Consider the following 21,824-nt stretch of genomic DNA (forward strand, 5'->3'; position numbering starts at 1 on the left):
TTTTATTAGCTGTACCTCAAAGGAGAATATAAATTAACTTGGGCAGGTAAAAAAGCTTCCTTCATACTTGTAGCTAGTAGGAGATAGAATCAGGATTTAACTCCAAATCTGTTTCCAAAAACGTTGATTTTTTTTTTTTTAATAATTACCTTTGAAGGGTACTCTAAATATGCCTCTTTAACAGATGGGTTACTTTGAGCTAAAGGTCCTTGAAAAACATATGCAAGAAGGGCATTTTCATCTTTTTTTCTTCTGACAAAAGGACATTAAAAAGAAAAAGAAAAAAAAATTCCAGGAGGATGCCCTCTTTGTACCAAAGAAAAGAAACACTTTTTAACGGAAGTCACAGTCCAGAGAATTCTGTACAAACAGACTTTGTTAAAACAATTTTTATCTTCCTTTAGTCTCCCACACAATTTATCTACTTTTCCATAATTGCCTCTCTTTGTTCAACCTAATACCAAGGAATCCAGATTTTGTCATTTCTTTGGGTCGTCAGTTCCTCTTGAGGGCTCTCATGCCTCCATACCCACACAAGCACGTGCTCACTCATGCACACACACACAAACAAAACATAAAATTCGTATGCTTTTCGCCTGCTAACCTTACGTCAGGTGGATTCTCAGGCCCAGCCAAGGGCTTCTAAAGGGTAAAGTTTTGCATCTCTTACACTTTTTCCAGTCTTGTATTTCCATCAGCTTTGGCATTTTTCCTTGCTCTTAGTAATTAAACTTTCAATTTTTCTGGTTTTGGTTGACTAACTTCTCACCTTCACTAATTGCAAATGAAAGATTTCAAGTATGAAGTAGAAGCCATGGCCTTTGTTTTAAAATATGTACTAATTAGGTTGTTTTTATAAGAAATTTTTATATTACATACATAACTTCAACAAAACTGCATTATGACCTTAAAAAAAGAAAAAAGGGGCCAGGTATTTAGCTCAGTGGTTTCGCCATCTGCTGCGCAAGCGCAAGGACCCGAGTTCAATCCCCCATACTGCCCCCATGAAAAGGTTAAACTTTTAAAAGGTAATTAACAGTTCAATAAATTTTAAAAGCCTAATCTTACTTTTAAGAACTTATAATTTCACAAAATAAAAAATATGCATACACAGAAATATGCATGAAAGCACTATTTACAATGTTAATAGAAAAAATGAATCTGCCTAAACATCTATTAACAAGAACCTCCTTAAATCATGTAGTACCGTTCTAAGATAGAAAATCAGTCATTAAAATTAAATAATTAATCAGTATTTAAAAGAGAACTGTAGCCACAACACATCACCAAAGGAAAAAATACAGTATGAAGCATATAATTTCACAAAAATCCCACATCAACTTTCACACATGTATGGCTTCATAAGAAATATGTGGAGTTTAGCTCAGTGGTTCCAGTGCCTGCCTCACAAGCACAAGGTCCTGAGTTCAATCCCCGGTACCCAAAAAGAAAGAAATATCTGGAGATACATTATCAGCAACAACAGTAGAGCTTCTGCATTTCCAATTTTTCTGCATTTCTCATACTGTTTTAATTTTTAAAGGACATGTATTCTTTTCACAGAAGTAATAAAGTACTTTAAAAAACCACTATGTAGGAGATTTGAGAGATATATTATCTAACCTTGGAGACAATGAAAAAAATAAAACAAGTATCAGCTACATATGAGAAATTCCTAAATAGAATATTGCTAAATTTTACTTTCTTTGGAAAAAATAGAGATAAAGTCTAATACTAAAATTTAGTGTTCAGAGAACATGTATAGGACAAAAAGATAACTTTATACTGCTCAATGATACCACACTAAAATAATATTCTAATCCACTACGTTTTATCGAATTTAGGATGCCTTTGAGATGCACTATTATGTATTTGCTAATCCACTAGGCAAAAACACCTGCTAATTGCATTATGCCAATACTTTATTATCTAGAATTTTTGTTATCCCTTTTGAAAGGATTCTTCTGGACAGAAACAAAAATTACTACTGCATAGCTACTATCTCTATGAATACATGAAAAATTAAATACATCTTTGTATTTAAGTTCTACTCTTCTAAATCACTTTTTTCAGTACTGGGGATTGAACTCAAGACCTCATATATAATAGACAAGCACACCCTGAGCTATGTCTCCTATCCCTGAATCAATTTTTGACTCAGAGTTATCTAATGTCTATGTTTTCCCACACAATACTCTCCTCCACCCACTAAAAGTTCTGGTGAATGTGTTCTTGAAAGAGCACTCCACTACTGTCCCCAAGATTTTCTTGGAATTTGCTGACTCTCATTTTACAAGTTATTATAAAGATACTTTCTTAATCTTACCCCGGGTGTTAAAAAGATTTTTCAAAAACAACCAGAACTCATGTTCTTTCTTCAAAAAGTCCTTAAACAGCTCTTACTGACTGAAATGTCAAGGAGTCACAACTGTATGACACCAGGGATACATGTACGTTCATGTTGCACAGGAATGACAGCTACTTCGTGACCACTACCTAGCCAACAATTATAGGATAACACTGACCAAATACATTTCCCATTTTCCCAATTTCTAAGATGTCAAAAAAAAACTGTCACAACTGGTGAAATATGGCATAAAAATTTGTCTCCTCAGAAAAGTACTGTAATTAGCCAATTATTAGAACTCACCCTCTCATAAGGCAGAGGAAATTAGCCATGAGAGATCAGCTCTTCTCCCACCATGTTAATGCAACACTTTGAGAAGGAAGAGACAAAGGAAACTGTCCTTGGAAAGGAACACTATAAATATGAGGCCTGGCAAGAAGCTGAGGGTACTGGAAGTGAAGTTACAAGTCATCTTGCTTCTTCATGCTTCTACAGATGTCCTGAGAGACTTTACAAATATATTTAACTTGTGAATGAAACAGGATTAGGGAAAGAAATGATTAACACTAGATAGTCTCTAAAGTTCATTATATAACAAATTCATTAATCTACTGGTTATACTGATTAAACCAGCAATGGCATCATTTAATGTAATAGAAATTACATTAGAAAATATAGTGCCTCTAGGAGCTGGGGTGTAGCTCAGTGCACATATTTAGCATTTGAGAGTACATGCTTTGCATTTCAGAAATCCTGGGTTCAATTCCCAGCACACAAACACAGAAAGAATAGTGTCTCTTTTCTCTTAAATTATTGATTTAAAGTTCGACTGCTCACCAGCATATACTTTTAAAGATATCTGAAGCATCAAAACTGAAATAAATACTAATAAGCAATACTATTCTTCAAGAAATATAACCAGGATACAAAGTGTTTTAATTAAAAGTCTTATCATCTAATGTCTAAAAGCATGAAAATTCTTCACATAAAGACTTTAAATTTTTTTTAAATTTGTTTTTGTTTTTATACAGTGCTGGGGATAGAACCCAGGGGCTTGAGCATTCTGAGCATACTCTTCACCACTGAGCTACATTCTCAGCCCCACATAATGACTTGATGAAGTAACTAAACATGTTAGTAAAAGCAAAAATAGAATAAAAATACCAGATATTCATTTAAAAATATAACTCTTGTTCATAAAAGATTTTCAAAGATCAATCATAAACATTTAAAGTCACTATGTTTTTATTTTCATGAATAATCAATAATGCTTGGCCACATTACCTAAATAGGGGGCTGCAGAAAACTGGTCTAAATTTTCCGTTGGCTTTATGTTCTAAATAAGGTAGGGTAGGGCCGGGGATTTAGCTCAGTGGTGCCACCGCCTGCCTCACAAGCACAAAGTCCTCAGTTCGATGCCTGGTACCAAAAAAGAAAGGTAGGATAAAAATTACACTTTCCTATATTACTCTTATTTATTTTCTTTTTACAGTTCTACATTTTCTAAGACTATATTTTTATAATGAAAAAGGCTATTTTAATAAAATTATTGGCCAGAAATTAATACATCAGTGAAGAAAACAGGTATGATTTCAGTCCCTCAGAGGTGGTTAATCAAAAAAAGAAGGCAAAAAACACATAGGATAAATAAAAGAGGAATCTTAAAAAATAAAGACTAAAAAGAGAGAGATAAATTCAATCATTTCAATAACCATTAGGAGTTATGGCTTGTATCTAGATGTCCTCTCAAAGCCTCATGCAGTCAGAGTGGGGCTTTTCAGAGGTGGCTGAATCTAGAGTGTGTGATGCTGGGATCAAGGATGCAATGTAAAGATTAAGGGTGTGCATGCTACCCATCCTAAAGGTAGGTAGCCTGGATAAGATACAAGGGACAGAAAGAGTCATGTCACTGGTCGTTTGTTTCCTTTTGCTGTCTTCTTTCTGCCATAAACTGCTTCTCCTCTGCGATGCCCCTCTGCCATGTACCCTGCCCTGGAGCCAGCCAACTATGAACTGAAACCTCTCAAACTGTAAGCCAAATAAATCTTTCTTCCTTTAACTTTGGGTGTTGGGTATTTTGTCTCAGCAAGGAGAAAAAGTTAACTAAGACATAACTTGGTAGCAGAGAGGTGAAGTTGTTGCTGTGATTTTATACCTGACCACGTGGTTCAAGAGCCTTTGGAATTGGCTTGTGGGAAGAGTTAGAAAAGGTTCAGAGATGCTGGGTGAAAAGGCAGGCCTGGAATGCCTGCAGCTACACTTGATGGGAGATTCTGGTCAGAGCTCAGAAAACCAGAATGCTGATAGAAATGCTGCTGGTAAAGACTAGGCTCAGGAGATTTCAGCTGGGAAGGACTGCACTGGCTGTTGGAACTCCAGATGATGTGTGTTATCCCTTAGCACAAAGTTTTTCTGCATTTTGCTCATGTCCAGAGACTTTGCCTGAGACTGAAATTAAGGGTAGCCAACTAATGAATCTGGCAGAAGAAATTTCAAAGCAGTATAATGCTTAGTCCATGGTATGGCCTACTACTGGGGGCTTTTAACCAGATTTACATTGAAAATAAAGAGCAAAGAGTCCAGCAGAATGATTTAAAATGTTTTGAGTTTGGCCAGAAAGGAAGCTCCAGTAAAGTTGCAGCCTGCAAAGAGGGAACAGAGGAGAAACTGGTCACCAAAAAGACCTGCAAGAAAAAGCCAAGCATCAGAAAAGAACAAAAGAAAGGATGGCCTGAGGACATCACAAGAACTAGCAGTACTCCACTCTTTGCAGGCTCAAAAAGGCAAAAGTGTGGGCTGGAGATTTAGCTCAGTGGTTCCGCCACCTGCCTTGCAAGCCCAAGGACCTGAGTTCGATCCCTGGTACCAAAAAAAAAAGCCAAAAGTGAAAGACTGTTTTGAGAAGAGAGCCGAGAGCACCATATTCCAGAATGGCAGTTGCTTAGGGAATTTGCTACTTGGGATTTGGTTCATAGGCACTCAACCCCTACAGCAAAAAGAGCACCAACACTAGCTATGCTCCATCTGGAGGCAGACTTTGGCATCATCCATGTGGTGCTAGTTCTAGGTGCAAGAGTTGTGGGGTCAGGGAGGCTTCCACCCAGATTTCAGAAGAAGAAACAGAAGGGAGGCCAGGCAGTGTGCCCTGAGAGGGCAGTGTGTGAAGCTGTGTAAGGCTGAAGGTGCAACGGACACCCTAGACGTTTGGAGAAGCCAGGAAAGTGAATCATCTGAGGAAAACTACAAGGAAGGCGCAGAGCCAGCCCAAGAGAGAAGCCATGGGAGCTACTACCATCCGCAGTGTCATAGGGACGGAGCCAACCAACTGGATTTTAGAGTTGCTTTGGTCCCATTCCTTTATACTCCCCTATTTGTACCTTTTGGAATGGAAATGTCTATCTTGTGCCACTGTATGTTGGAAGTATTTAACTTCCTTTTCATTTGCATGGGGGGTCACAGCTAAGAGTTTGCCTTAAATCTCAGAGGAGACTCTGGACTTGGACTTTTCAGCAATACTGAAACTGATAGGACTTTGGCAGCTCTCGGAGACGGACTGAATGCGTTTTGCGTAAAGAAGTATGTGTGAGCCTTTGGGGGGCCAGGTGCAGAATGTTATGGCTTATATCTAGATGTTCCCAAAGCCTCGTGCCTTTTGGAGGTGGGTGGATCTAGGGTGTGTGATGCTGGGATTAAGGATGCAATGCTAGGATTAAGGGCGGTAGCTTGAGTAAGATCTAAGGGACAGAAGGAGGCTTGTCACTGGTTGCTTGCTTGCATTTGTTATCTTCTGCCTGTCATGAACTGCTTTTCCTCTGGGATGCCCCTCTGCCATGCCACCCTGCTCTGGAGCCAGCCAACTATGAACTGAAACCTCTATAAACTGTAAGCCAAATAAACCTTTCCACCTTTAACTTTGCATGATGTGTATTTTTGTCTCAAAAACAGGAAAAAGTAACTAAGACAATTGGGATTGATTCTATTAATTTGGATGATATGATCTCAAGATTAAGAACTAAAAGATATTCTTTCCCCTACCAAGACAAGATGTAAGACCCTAACTATCCAGTATAAGGACATTCAATCATAATAAAATATAAAAACCAAACAAACAAAAAATGACAGTTAATTAACATCTGTTACATGCAAGGCATTGCTCAGAGCTGAGGAAAACAAAAAGACAACACAACATCCCAGTGAAATCAATTCTAGGGGAGAAATGCAATATAAAAATCCATGAAAGCATGGTCCGGAGTTGATCTGCTAAAATCAATTAATTCTTCCAACAAATACTAAGTGCTTTCTATATGTCAGGCACCATTCCCAGATAATGACAAAATGTCTCTGTCCTCATAGCACTTGTAATTGTGGGAAGTGAACAATCAATAGGCAAATAAATAAAAGGGGTAATATACGGTTATTAGCATTGGGAGGAAAAACAGGGTAACAAGAAACATGAGGACACGGGAGAAATGGGAGCACAAAGGGAAGAAGTCGTATGGAAGCAAGAAAGCTAGACCAAAATGAGGTAGTATTTAAACATTTCAGTGTCAATAAAGTCCAGTGATTATTTTAATGCTTTTCAAGATATGTAAGCTGAAATTTTTAATATTTTTCAAAAAAGGGGGTAAAAAATTCTCAAATTATTTCAAGAATAAAGTCGCGTCTTCTCCTCGTTGCAGCCCCTCTCTATTGTCCCCTTCTGTGAAACTGGAAGCAGGTGGTGGGGAAGGCAGAAATGATCTGCAGTCTTAGAACAGCAACATGACCCAGAGGCAAGAAGGGTGTGTTTGGAGCTGGGAGACAATAATTAACATCATCCTTCTCAAACCCATGAGGAGTGCAAATGAGAGAACTAAGGTACAGATCAGTACTGAGCATTTGGAAAATAAAGTCCCAAAGAACTGTTAAGTGACAAGCACTGAAGGAAGCATATATTTTAAGACTGCTGATACAGTTTTACCTGTTTTAAATTGTATGCTACTTCTAGTGGTCTTTTCCACAGTTTTCGTAAGATTTTGGTAGGAACAGGTATCAATATAAAATAATAAAATTATTCATCATCAGTTAGCAAAGACATACTGCTATTTGTGGCAGTTATGTTGCTACAAACCCAGAATTAGCCAGTACTAAATCATTTACATAAATACGTGCATTAATACAAGGGGGTTGGAGTGGGGTATACACACACCCTTCACATGGATTACAATCTTAAACCCTAACATCAATCCATCCCAGTAGATTCTACTGTATTTTACAAAAGAGTAGAAGTTTGGGTGTGATCATGACTTGGCTAAGGCCATCCCAATAACAGATGCCAAGGTTGGGATTCAAACCTTGTCCATCTGGTCCCAGAGGCAGATGTTCTTGCGCTACACTATACATACTCTCTTCTGCTGTCTCCAGTTTCTGGTTATCCCTGTATGAGAGTTGCAATAAAAAGGCGAGACAGTTAATTAACTTGCTCAACTTTAGCTGGGAACATGCTACTTGGGGGATGCTATGCTTTCAATACCCCTTCCGAATTGCAAGTTCAAATTTAAATGCCAGTGTCACAATATTAACAGCTGGAACCTTTAACAGATAATTAGGCCAACAGTACTCCCCTTTCCTGGTACCTGTCACACACCTTTGTAGGAACTTTCAGCCATGGGACAACCAGCAAGTAGGCGCTTGCCAGCCCCTTCATCTTAACTTCTCAGGCTCCAAAACTGTGAGAAAATAAGCTGCTATTCTTTATAAATTATTAACCACCCAGTCTGTATGATTCTGCTATAAAAGCACAAAATAGACTTACATAGGGGTCTCTTACTTTTCACATTCTACACAGACACAAGAATATTGGCACTGCCAAGTATGGAGATTAGGAAATTTGCAAATACAGAATTTGTGAAAATGAGGATCATCTGTATATACTCCTTCCATAATTTCTGCCAAACTTTACAGAAATCTTCTAAAAAGAATTCTCATGTCATTTCCTGAATTTTGCAAAAAACAGAAATATACATACTCTATGTTCTCTTTAAGTTCCAAAACATCATTTTTATTTATAATGTTCCAGTTGTTTCCTCAAAACTTAAGCTGCTAGTCAAGATAAATCAGTAACAAAATGATGTCAGCAGTAATTTAACTCTGGCTAAATATGCAGTTTCCGAAATATTTTACCAATTCTCAGATCAGTTTTCCCACTTATTTTAAGGACTTGCTGACTCTGAGCCACATGAGTATACCAAGAGAAACAGAACTGAATTATAAACTAGAAAATTTACAAAGAATGCATAGTTCAAAAAGATGGAGACCTGAAAACACAAAAAGACAGAATTTTTAAAAATATATTTAAAAACAAACAAAAGATATACTACTTCTGGAAATTAATTCAAGAAAAATAAAGATTAAATGTTGAGAATTTAATCCCATTCACAAAAGCATCAAAAAAAAAGATAAACACTTCTGAATTAATCAAGGAGGTAATAAAGTTGTATAACGAAAACTACAAAGCATTGCTGACATTTAAATAAACAAACATATCTCATGTTCATGTGTTAGAGACATAACATTGTTAAAATGTCAATACTCTCCAAAGAAATCTACAGATTCCATGAAAACCCTATCAAAATCCTAATGACAGTTTTGCAGAAACAGAAAACGCCATTCTATGACTCATGGAATTTCAAGGGATCAAAAATAGACAAACAATCTTGAAAAAGAATAAGGACTCACACATTCTAATTTCAAAACATACCACAAAGTTACAGTAATAGAAATAGTATAGTGCTGGCATAGAGACATCTAGGTCCTTGGACTGGAACAGAGAGCCCAGAAGGAAACCCAGGCATACAGGGCTATAGGATTTCTGACAAAGGTGTCAGGACCATTCAGTGGGGAAAACTGGTCTTCTCAACAAGTCACGATGGGAAAACATACACCTCTCGCAAAAGAATGAAGTCAGATGAGCTCTTATCTAATCTCACATATAAAACCTAATCCAAAATAGATCTAAACAGAAGACCTGAAACTATGAAACTCTAGGGCATATGGGGAAAAAAAATCGTCAGATTTGGAAACAATTTCTTGGATGTTACATCAATGTTCAACAAAAGAAAAAAGAGACAAAGTAGACTTTGTGAATATTTTAAAACTTTATTCATCAAGACAATACAATAGTATAAAAAAGTAACCTACAGCATGAGAAAATATTTGTAAATCAATAAATCTAATAAGGATGATTAGTTAGAATATACTGCAGAGAGAACTACTCAAACTCAGTAATAACAAGCCCAAACAACCCAATTCAAAATGGGCAGCAGACTTGAGCAGGTATTTCTCTAAAGGAGATAAAGCATGTGCAAAGATGCTAATCATCACTAATCATTGGGAAAGCATGAGCCAAAAATACAATAAGATACCATCTCACATTAATTAAGGTGGCAACTATCAAAAAAGAAAAAGAGAGCTGGGGATTTAGCTCAGTAGTTCCGGCGCCTGCCTCGTAAGTGCCAGGTCCCGAGTTCAATTTCCAATACCAAAAAAAAAAAAAGGAAAAGAAAAGAAAAGAAAAAGGAGTAACAAGTGTTGACAAGACTGAAGAAACTGGAACCCCTGTGCAGTTGTAAGGAATGTAAAACAGTAGGGCAGTTTCTCAAAAAATTAAAAATAGATTAATATTTAATCAAATAATTTCATTTCTTATTGTATACCCTAAAGAATTGGAAGCAGAGTCTCAGAGAACTATATGTACACATGTTCACACATGTTCACAGCAGTGTTATTCACAATAGCTAAAATGAGGAAACAATCCAAGTGTCATCAACAAATGAAAAGATAAGCAAAACTTGGTTCATATATAAGATAGAATATTATTCAGCCTTAAAAAGGAAAGAAATTCTGACATATGCAACAACATGGATGAACTTTAAGGATATTATGCTAAGTGAAGCAAGCCAGTCACAAAATAAGAAATACTAAATGGTTCTCCTTACATGAGGTAGAGTACTCAAAATGACAGAGTCAAAAAGTAGAATGGTGGTTGCCTGAGGCCAAGGGGAGGGAAGAATAGGGAATTATTGTTTAACAGATAAAGAGTTTCAGTTTTCAAGATAAAGAGTTACAGATGGATAGTGGTAATGGTTGCACAACATTTTGCCTGTATGTAATACCACTAAACTGTACATTTAAAAATAGTTAAGGTCATAAATGTTCTGGTTCAATCTCCAACACTGCAAAAAAAGAAAAAAAGTAAATGTTACATATGTTTTACTACAATAAAGATACAGGGAATGGCTTTTGTCTCTCCTTTGTTCAGAGACAGCCCAGCAGATCGTCCTTACAATAAAGGCTTATTGTGGCCTGGTCTGGTCTTGGTTGTCGGCTCTTTTATCTGACATATCTGGTGCCAAAACCCGGGAGGTAGGCAATCAATTAAGTGACAATCCCCCACAGGCTGGGGTCAATTGGCCTTTCGGCTGCCTTCTCCAAACCACATCTGTGGAGCCAGGACCTTCTTGGGGCTTTCTGCCTTTGCCACTGCTGACGCTACCCACCCACACCAGTCACCAGTCTCTGGGTGAGCAGACAGTTCAGCCTTCCTGTCTTTGGGTCCTTGGTCTCGCTCTCATTCTCTCCCTCTGGAGACTTCTCAGAAATCCAAGCGCTTGGTCAGAGAGACACCTTGGCCACTGGGCCCAGAACCATGCCCCTGGGGATGCCCCATGGCCCGGCTCCTCTCATTCTCTCCCTCCAGAGACTCACTCAGAGATTGCCAAAGGAGACAAGGACGCTCCTCTCCTCTGTCCTCCCAGGGAGCTGCCTCCTCCTCACCCATTCTAACATGGGAGCCCCACAATCCACCCCCCCCATGCCTCTAGGCTGCCTCCTGGCACAACTCAGGCCCCTTGGATTGTTGGGACCAGACTTTAAGCCAAAAAGACTTGTTTTCTATCGCAATCAGATTTGGCCTCAGTACAAATTAGACAATGTGTCTCAATGGCACGAAAATGGCACTTTCAATTTTAACATACTGCGTGATTTACACAATTTCTGTCAATGCAATGGCAAACGGTCAAAAATCCCCTACCTACAAGCCTTCTTCTATCCACGCTCTCGACCCTCCGTCAAACCTGTTCACCTTCTCAGGTACTTCTAGCCCAAATTCCATCGCCCACCTCTTCCAATTCCACCCTTCCTGACTCCGACCCATTCGATCCAGCCGATCACTCACCGCTCACACCTCCCCCCACCTTATAACCCTGTAAGCTCTTCTTCCATCTCTTCGCACGCTTCTTCACCTCCAACATCTTGTGACCCTCCCTTGCCTCCTCCCCTCATCTCTGCCATCTTGCATTTCCCATCCCACACCCATTCTCGCTACCCCACCCTTCCAACATTGGCCCCAGCCACACAGATGCCTCTCCAAGAGGTTGCCAGGACCAAGGGCATTGTTAGAGTACATGTCCCCCTTTTCTTTCTCTGATCTTTCTCAAATTAAAAAATGCTTAGGCTCCTTCTTCTCTGATCCTGATGTCTATATCAAAGAATTTCGCTACCTTCCTCAGTCCTACGACATGACCTGGTGGCATATTTACACGATTATCTCAACCACTCTCTCCCCAGAGGAATGCCAGAGGGTCTGGAGGGCAGCCCAGGCAACACCGGATGATTTCCATGCCACAGACCCAACCAAGCTAGTAGGCACACAGGCAGTACCAGATACCCAACCTGACTGGACTTACCAGGATGGTGACCCAGACAGAGATCTCCGGGACTATATGATTGTTTGTCTCGGAGAAGGCTTAAAGAGGATTTCTCAAAAGACAGTTAATTTTGATAAGATCAGAGATAACTCAGGGACCCCCAAAAAATCCAGCACAGTTTCTTTCTAGATTGGCCAGTGCCCTTCAAAAATATACCAAAATTGATCCTACCTCCCAGGCTTATCATCATTAACACTCACTTCACCTCTCAGCCCCTGATATTAAGCAAAAGCTAAAAAAGGTTAAAGAGGGTTGAGCAGGGCTTACACTCAGATTAAAAAAACTGAAGAAAAAAAAAGTGATGGATTAAAAAAAGGTAGAAAAGCTCTGAAGAGCATAATACAAACTAGTGAGAAAAAAACATTCCTGACTTTAAAAGCCAAGGCAAGCACTATGTTATCCCAAAACAAAGCTAGAGAAACTACAACTGTGCTCTACCACACATCAAGAGATTTTACAAGAAAAAGCATTACAAATTTTAGCTAATTAATAAATGTATTTGTTTCAATTTAATGTTTAATTGGTGCGCTTAAAACACTTTTTTTTCCATTAAGTTTATTGGTACATTTTAGGTATAAAATACAGTTACATTCATCATTGGGATCTTGTACCTTTACATGATGTATCTTGATTCTTATTTTTTTCCCCTTCCCCTGCCCTCCCTTCACCCTCTCCACCCTTCCCTATTTGCAAAGACTTTATTTCCATTTTTTTCCTTTTCTCATATTTTTTCTTTTCCCTTCTTTCCTTTCCTCTACCCCTCCCACTTCCCCTGCTCCTTTAGACCTTTTCTTCCTATTACACAATATCAATTATACATTTTTAAAATTACAATATCAAGATCTAGGAGACATTACCACAGATTTTACAGAATTTAAAAGGATATAGAAAGCATATTACAAAAATCGTTTTTGAAATAAATTTGACAACTTATAAGAAGTAACTTGGAAGACAAATTAATGAAACTAACTCTGGAGGAAATATAAAATTTGAATAACACCTATTAAAGAGAGTATATTCCTAGCTTGAAAACCTACCTATATGACAACAGCAGGCTCATAAACAATTTAACTGATAAATTATATCAAACAACTAAAGCAGAAAAAAGAAGGAACACTTCTCCCCTCATTTTAGGAAATCAACATTGTGCTAATCCTAAAACTGGATAAAGATCATAGAAGAAAAAAGTATGAACATAGATAGAAATTTGTTTAACAAAACAAACTATTAGAAGTCAGATCTGGCAGTATGTAGAAAGTGGTTTTGTTATAGGGACGGCAGTGTAGGCTCAGCATTGGAAGATCCACCCCAAAAGTCATCATTTTAACAGAGGAAAGGAAAAAGCCATATGATCCTGTCACTAGTTGGAGAAAAAGTATTGGACTAAATTCTACAGCTGTTCATGGTAAAAGCTATCAGGAGACTAGAAGTAGAACAGAACCTTCTCAACAGATCAAAGACATGTACTCTATACTTCCAGCAAAAATGCCTTATATGAATGGAGAAGATACAATGCTTTCTCCCTAAGGTGGGGAACAAGGGCAGATATGCCTACTCTTCATCTGTCCATTCAACTTTGAAACATAGGCCTAAACCAAAATAGTCTGGCAATAAACTGACACAATTAGGATAGGTTTGGCAAGGTAGAAGCAAAATCTTTATATGTAGATGAAATGATCATCTACAGAGAAAATACTAAGAAATCTCTAGGAGCCCCTAGAACTTGTATTCGAATTTAGCAAGATTAGAAAACACAAGGTATATATAAAAATTCAGGTCTATGTATACTTACTATGAATGAAGAATTGGATATTGAAATTTAAAAGTTATGTAGGAGTACAAAGGACCTAGAAAAGTAAAAAGAAAAAGAAAAAAAAAAAACAGTGTTGGAAGATGGTTAGTACCTAATTTTAAGACTTTCTCTAAAGCTACAATAATCAAGGCAGTGTTGGTGTAAGGAAAGACACATAGATCACTGGAATAAAACAGAGAATCTAGAAATAGAACAACACATATATATGGTCCACTGAGTTTTGAAAGATTATTTAACATTTTATAGAACATTAACTCAATTCAAGAGCAGAGGAAAAGACAGTGTTTTCAGCAAACGGCACTAGAACACCTGGTATCCATATATAAAAAATTAACCTCAACCCTTTATTTCCATACATAAAAATAACTTGAAAGGATCTATGAACCTAAATATGAAAGACAAAAACTATAAAACTTTAAGAAATTATAAGGGAAAATGTTTATGAATTTAGGGTAGGCAAGAACTTCCTAGGATACAAAAAACATGATGTATAAAAGAAAAAAATTGATAAATGAGATTCCATCAAAATTCAGAACTTTAAATGACATCGTTAAAATGAAAAGTAGTCCTTAAACAGACCATATTTACAATGCATATAACCTATGACCAGAATATATGAAGAACTCTCACAGCTCATTAATAGACAACCCAATTAAAAAGTAGATACAAGAAGATGATAAATAGCCAGTACAGCACAAGGAAAGGTGTGCAACACTAGAATCAGAAAAATACTAATCAATACAATAACAAGATTGAATTATACACTCATTAGGAAGATGAAGTTCAAAGTTTTAAAAGCCTTGTCATGACTTTTTCTTTTTGTTGGATTCTTCCCCTTTGTGTTTAATTTGTCATGGCCAGTGGATTCATTCTGCTGGGCTTCCTGGGGTTGTGATCCTCACTGTCTTTTCCTAGGGTATTGTCTAAAATTTTTTGGAGTGCTGGTTTGGTATTCATGAAGTTCCTAAGGTACTCTGTATCATGAAAGTATCTTATTTCTCCATCGATTTTGAAAGATAGTTTTGCAGGGTACATCAATCTGGGTTGGAGGCTGTTTTCCTTTAGGGCTTGAAATAGGTCACTCCAAGCTCTTCTTGCCTTGAGGGTTTGCATTGAGAAGTCTGCTGTGATTCTGACGGGCTTTCCTTTGTATGTGATTTGTTTCTTTTCTCTCACTGCTTGTAGAATTTTGTTCTTCTGTTGGGTTTCTGGAATCCTAACTATTATATGCCTATGTGTAGATTTTTTTGACCAAGGCTAGCTGGAGTTCTATATGCCTCACTTATCTGTATGTCAAGTTTTTTTTTCCCCTGCTTGGGAAGTTTTCTTCCATCACTTCTGTGAACAGCTTTTTTTATGTCATCTGCACTCTCTCCTGTTCCTTCATTGACTCCAATCACTCTGATGTTATTCTTCTTCACATCGTCTAGCAGCTGCTGAATTGATTTCTCATGGTCCCCTACAATTTAAAAAAAATTTTTCTTTTCCTGGTCACTAACTGAAATCTTTTCTTCTATATCTGAAATTCTGTCCTCTATTTTTTTTATCTGTGTCCTCTCTAGATTTATTAATCATGTCTTGTACTATGGGCACAATCTCTGCTGTTATGTGGGAAATTATTTCTGATTTCATTTTTTCCAGATCCTCTTTTGCTGCCAGTTCAGGCAGTCCAGGTGGTTGAGTATCAGATTGTTCCAAATGTTCCATCTCGTTTCCCTTTGGGGTTGCTGTAGGTGATCTGGAAGTCTGTTTTTGAGGCTTGTTTATGTGTCTTCTCATTTCCCCGGGAGCAGGGGGGTGCTGCTGGCACCCGCACGGCTCACCTCCTCTGCCCTGGGAGTGGTGGAATGGCAGCCAGACAGCCTCTTCCTGGGCGCTGGGATTGGCTCTCCTCCTCTACCCTGGGAATGGTGGAATGGCGGCTGGGGAGCCTCTTCCTGGGCCCTGGGATTGGTTCACCTCCTTTGCCCTGGGAGCAGTGGAATGGTGGCCAGGCAGCCTCCTCCTGGGCACTGGGATTGGCTCACCTCCTCTGCCCTGGGAATGGTGGTATCTAAAACACCTCTTGTGCATTGTAAATTCTTAAATTGTAATTATAGGGTTAACTTGCTCTTTTCTGTACTTCGTTGATTAAAAAACTCAAGGTTACTACTTTTGACAACCAGTCCAATTTTAACATATAACTATCTGAAAACAGAAAAAAAAAGGGACACTTTAAAATTTTAACAGCTAAAGACAAGTTTGTTTTAGAAGGTTTATAGTGAGTTGGAGGAAAAATATTAAAAAGGCTGTAAGTAAAAGAGATATATTTTTTATATAAAAGAATTTTCTGTTTGTCTTGTTAGAAGGACAAGACCAAAAGGCCTAGGTATGTCAAGAAGGTGTGCAGAAGTGATTTATCAAGAAAACATGTATGTTTACTTGTTGTTTTCAAGTTTGTTATAAAAGGGTTACAAAAATAGTTTTCATTCCTTCTGATTCTAATTCTACAAGAGATCTCTGTTAATTGACTTACAAAAGTTTTGACTAGTCTTATTTATAATTATAAACCTAAAAATTATAAAGAGATATTATAATTCCATTGGGCTAAATATATTTGAGTGTACTCTAGTTTTATAAATTGTCTTATATGTTTGTTTTTTGTCCAATTGTACAGCTGTTTTGTTTATAGATAAAGGTTATTAAGTTCAAGACATGCTCCCCTTGGTAAAGAAAGGAGAGGCTACATGGAAATATTTTCCAGTCTTTGTTCACTAGAGGGACCTCAACAGTTTTCAGTCTTACAACAGACTGACCTGATAGTTTTTCATAGCCTTATAAAAGACCTGCATCAATAAATATTACTTAAATGTATTATTGTACTATGTTTACATCAGTTGTCATCAAAGGGATAAATTCTAAATATGTTATTATGGTATGTTTACACTGGCCATTTTCAAAGGACTAAATTTCCTGTAAAAAACAACAATAACAATGGGGTTTTTTCTGGTGTACTAAATGTATTTATACTGTATGACTGTACAGGTTTTCTAATATGTTGTTTATGATAATAACCTCTTTTTGATTCAGGTATTTGCCTTTTTCATAAACTCCAGCTATTTATGACAACAGGTACATTTATGGGCTGAGATATTTTCTTTAGATGGTATTCTATCAAAAGATAACAATTTAGATGAAAACCTTTGGTGTTTTTGAAAAATGAGTACATTTAACAATGGCTATTTATATCAAGTTGGACATTTAAATGTGTTACAAAGGTAAGGTCATCATGATTGTCATGTTAAAATATTATTTGTGGCTCTTTTTCTGTTAATATTCTACAGAAATTCAACTACTAGAACAACCATGACTGATAACAATGACAGTTCTCTACATTTTAAATTCCAAAATGCTTGCTATTCAGGTAAAATCATAATAGTTAAACTCATTACGCTTGTTACAATGCTAATACTATTGACCTTCTCTTCTGGGTGTTCAACAACTAAAGTTTGGAGACCAAAACTAGAAAGGTAACTAGGCTATGAGGACAGCCAATATTTTGGCGCCGGCCCCTCGAGGTCAACAAAGATCCAGGACATGAGGGAACCTTCTCTACAGGATCCTACACCTTTGGTAAGTCACTCAACCTCCTGAACAGGGAGATTGCTGGGCACCACAGGACAATGTACCGTGTGCCAAAGGAGGGTAACCAAGAAAAAATCTCCAATGCTTTCACTGAAAGCAACTTGGTTAAGCAAGGCCATGACCCATCCTGACGGCTGACACTGATGGAGGAGCAGAGAGGCTCTATGCATGGTTCCAAAGTAATGGCCTGGGAAGACTTAACTGACCTTGATAGCAAGAGGTTCATATTGATTGACATAGGTCTCACTTTAACTTGGTCTTAAACACCCCACAGAAAAAAATAACCAAAAGAGGTATAAAATAATGACATAATAATAAAGAAAGACTTCAGAAAAATTAAGACATAGCCCATCCATAAAAATCTTTTGGTTCACTCATGACACAGCCATTTAAAAGAAAAAACAAAAAAACAAAATTGGGGGGACTAAACAGAAGGGGAAAATCATTAATTACCTACAAGTGTTACACATTCTTTTCAGAGAAATTAAAATAAGCTCTTTGCAGGTACCCAATCCTAGAAACCATTGGTCTCCAGATCTCTCCTTTTACATAAGTGATTTTCTGACTCTGTGATAACTAATTAATTATTGTGTAGTGATTAAAAAAAACACATAAAGTAAGAGTACTGAGGAGATCACCTGCTTATCAGCCACAGTCAGGATAAGTTCTACACCAAGCAGCTAGAAGATTTATTCCTTTTAAAATAATGTACATCCTTGTTCTCTGTTTATGATGCCTCTTCTCTCATTGTGCTCATATTTCCTGGATACCTACCTGTGTCTGGAAAGATCAAGCCTTTTATGTTATACTTGATCTCCTTAAGTTGGCCAGTGTCCTTGTTGAGGTTATCAGTTCTCTTTATTTTTAAATATACCTAGGAGGCCTCCAAAAACTGAGAGATACAGGAATAAAACTGTCCTTTACACAACTATTCCATGGCTTTGCTGGAATTAACCCAAAATGTGTGTTTTCATGGCCTTGAATTTAAAGGACAAGTCAGGTTCATAGTAACACTGCATTCACTGGTATGCTGGCCTCCAAAAGACATTTACTCAGTTACATGTACATTTTATATTCTAAAGAAAGATTATAAAGATTATATAAATTGTGTTTATCACTTTTCCACTCATTCTCTCAGAGCAAGGACATGACACATGGGCCCTTAGATCATGAGCTATGATCTCTTACTTCTTACTTGTATAACAGTCTCTTACTTCTATAACAGATGAGCCCCTAAACATTTAGCTGTCTCTGTAAGACCTATGTAAATAATGAGAGAAATTACATGTCAAATGAGGGAAAGACTTAAGACTCAATGGACCAGATATGCCCCTCATCGTGCTAATCATTGGTGGGATATGTTTGGTTCCTGGAGCTCATGGCTCTCCTGGCTCTTAACGCTCTTGGGACCCCTCAGTATTATTTGTCTGATCCTCTGCTTTGGACCGTGCTTGTTTTTCTGTTTTCAAATTTTCTTGCAGGAACGCATGAGGGCGTTTACCAACCAGACAGTCACGGAGCTCATCATGGTGGGGTACCAGCCACTGAGGCAGAGGGAAAAAGCCCCCACCTACCACTGCCCCCATCAGATCCAGGTTTAGCCCTAACCTTCGCCCCTTTGTCAGCTTGAAGCAGGTCCAGAATAAGAGACCTTCGCCCAACAACCATAAAACAAAAGCCTGGAATGATAGACTTCCCTCACCCTAACACAGCTACTATATATAATAGCTGCCATCTTCCCATAATGCCCTGCTCCCTACCTAAAGCCACCCCAAGGTGGCTTCTCCCACCAAAGGATGACCTTCTTCTTCCCAACATGCCCCTATTCCCGCCAAAAGAGTAACCTAATACTTGCTCTCCTCCTAGCAACTAGCAAAATCACAGGCTCCTCCAGTCCCTAGCCACTACCTCACTCAACCCCACCCCAGCTCCTATAAGAAGCACTCCCTGTCCTGGCCATGTTGCTTTTGTCTCTCCCTTGTTCAGAGACAGCCCCGCAGATCATCCCTACAATAAAGGCTTGTTGTGGCCTAGGGAAAAAAAAAAGATACAGGGAAAAAAACTCAAAAAAGTAAATATTTAAATTTGTACTTTTTCGATTTTATAATCAACATTAATAAGTCATCATTTATTTTGTCCCAATAATTCTCTTTCTAGGAATTTATCCTAAAATAATAAACATTACAAAATTATATGCAAATGGACATTTCATATGATGAAGGCAATTGCAAAATAAGGATAGTCCATAGAAAACAGCGCTGGGACAACTGCATATCTACACAGAAAAAATGAAATTCAATTTCTATCTTACACTAACAAAAATCAACACCAATTTAATTATGGATCTACTGTAGAAGGCAACACTATACAACTAAGAATATATGACATCTTCATTTCCTTGGGTAGGGAAGAATTTCTCAAGACAAAAAAGCATTAATCATGTAGAAAAAAGTTAATAAATGGACTACATTAAAATGTCCATTACGAAAAAGAACACTGTAAAAAGTGAAAGAAGAAAGAAGCAAGAGAAAATGTACGCATTAAATAATTAACAAAGGATTAGTAAGTAGCGTATATAAAGACTCCCATAAATCAATGAGGTAAAAAGAATTCAAAAAAATTTAACCAATACTCAAGAGGAAATCTAAGTGGCCAATAAACATATGAAAAGGAGCTCAGCCTCATTAGTACTATCAGGGAAGACATTATTTCACATCCATCAGAGCACAGATAGGAAAAAGGCACCAGCAAATTTAAAGGTTCTATCAAGATGATTTAAAGATCCAAAATTAGATATGACATATAGCTTCTTGACAATTCTTTATGAAATCTTGGCAGAATAGCCTGAAATAAACTGCTATATGTAATAGTACTTTGTCATCAAATGCAAGTGAGCCATACCATAGACTTTTAAAATTTTAAGTGACTATAAATTTCACACTATATAATTTATCAACTGGAAATAAAACATATGTGCTTTATAAGTAAAAATAAAACAAGGTTATCTTGATTTCGCATGTATTTTTTTAAAACTGAGATACTACAAAGACAACATACAAATAAGCAAGGGAGAAAAGGAGGGAGGGAGAAGGCAAGGACTGATTCACTTTCCCTTGAAAAAGTGCTCACATTAATGAATATTTCAGCACTAATTTAAAAGAACAAGTATGAGCTGATAAACAGGTAAACTGGAAAAAAAGTGACCATCTTATACAAGAAACAACTAAATATTCTGAATATATTCTCTGTATAAAGATAATCTGGTTATCACAGATTAAAAAAAGAGAAAGCTAGTAAGAAACAGTGATATAAAGCATTATTCCTGGTTTTAACATTTTTCTTCTCATAACCTTGAGATGAGATTATCTACTTAAAAACTTCTAAAAATGACTGAATTTTAGGAAAAAAATTATTCACTACAATTCAGACTAGTATTTTCCATTAAAATTTGTTCTAAAATTCTAAACTCTATCTTTTAATACATAAAGGTAACAGATTTTTATGGCAAAGACATTTAACACAGTAATATAACAGCCATCTTATTTTAAGTAACAGGGTAGCTGGCATAATGACACTCCTGTGGCAAAATAACAATTCTGTTACTAAATTAGGAAAGACTTGGGTAAACTTAACTACAGCTTTACAAAGAAAACAATGGAAATATAGTACCATGTCACTTATGTGGAAGCGTATGTCAGCACAAAAAAGTAACTCTAATTCAAAACAGAGAACTAAGGAAGTTAGTTTAGTTTAAAAGTGGAAACTTTTGCTAAAAAAAAGTTTAAGAGTTTAAAATTCTGCCAGAAAATATATTATAAAATAATTCACTAAATTCACTATCATTCCCAATGTCAGATTACTTAAAATTATTTAGGAAGGGATTCATCAACATTATTAGACAAGGGAAAGAATCAAGGAATATAGATAATTAAAGAAGAGAAAAACATCAAGACAAAAGAAGAGAAACAAACGAATGGGTAAATGAATGGTTAAATGTGTAATAAAGCAATATAGCAAAATATGATCTACTGTAGAATCCAGGTAGTAAAAATGCGTATATTTATTTTTACTGCACAATTCTTTCAGCCTTTATATTGAATTGAAAAAGTTCACAATGAATGTTAGTAGGAAAATAAACAAGAGAATTCACCAAGGCAAGTGGAAGGTCCTGAGTTCGATTTCCAGTACCAGAAAAAAAAAATTACAATTAGGCATGGTGGTGCATACCTGTAACCCTAGCACTCAGGAGCTGAGGCAGGAGGATCACTGAGTTCAAGGTCAGCCAGGGCTATAT

General features: G+C 37.1%; 1 protein-coding gene across 3 annotated transcripts in view; it reads right to left on the bottom strand.

The window, feature by feature from the left end:
• Positions 1–21,824, bottom strand: part of Slk (STE20 like kinase) — a 65,625-nt gene that overhangs the window by 34,512 nt on the left and 9,289 nt on the right. Inside the window, exon 2 of one of the 3 annotated variants that reach the window (XM_021245659.2) lies at positions 3,632–3,766. The exons of the other annotated variants lie outside the window; for them this stretch is intronic. The gene's annotated coding sequence lies outside the window, so the exon portion shown is untranslated. The remainder of the gene's footprint in view (positions 1–3,631; positions 3,767–21,824) is intronic. 3 annotated transcript variants of the gene reach the window in all.

The sequence above is a fragment of the Heterocephalus glaber genome, unplaced genomic scaffold, assembly GCF_053883595.1.
Source record: "Heterocephalus glaber isolate CG9 unplaced genomic scaffold, H.glaber_assembly_v1.0 deba00001498, whole genome shotgun sequence".
Taxonomy (NCBI): Eukaryota; Metazoa; Chordata; class Mammalia; order Rodentia; family Bathyergidae; genus Heterocephalus; species Heterocephalus glaber.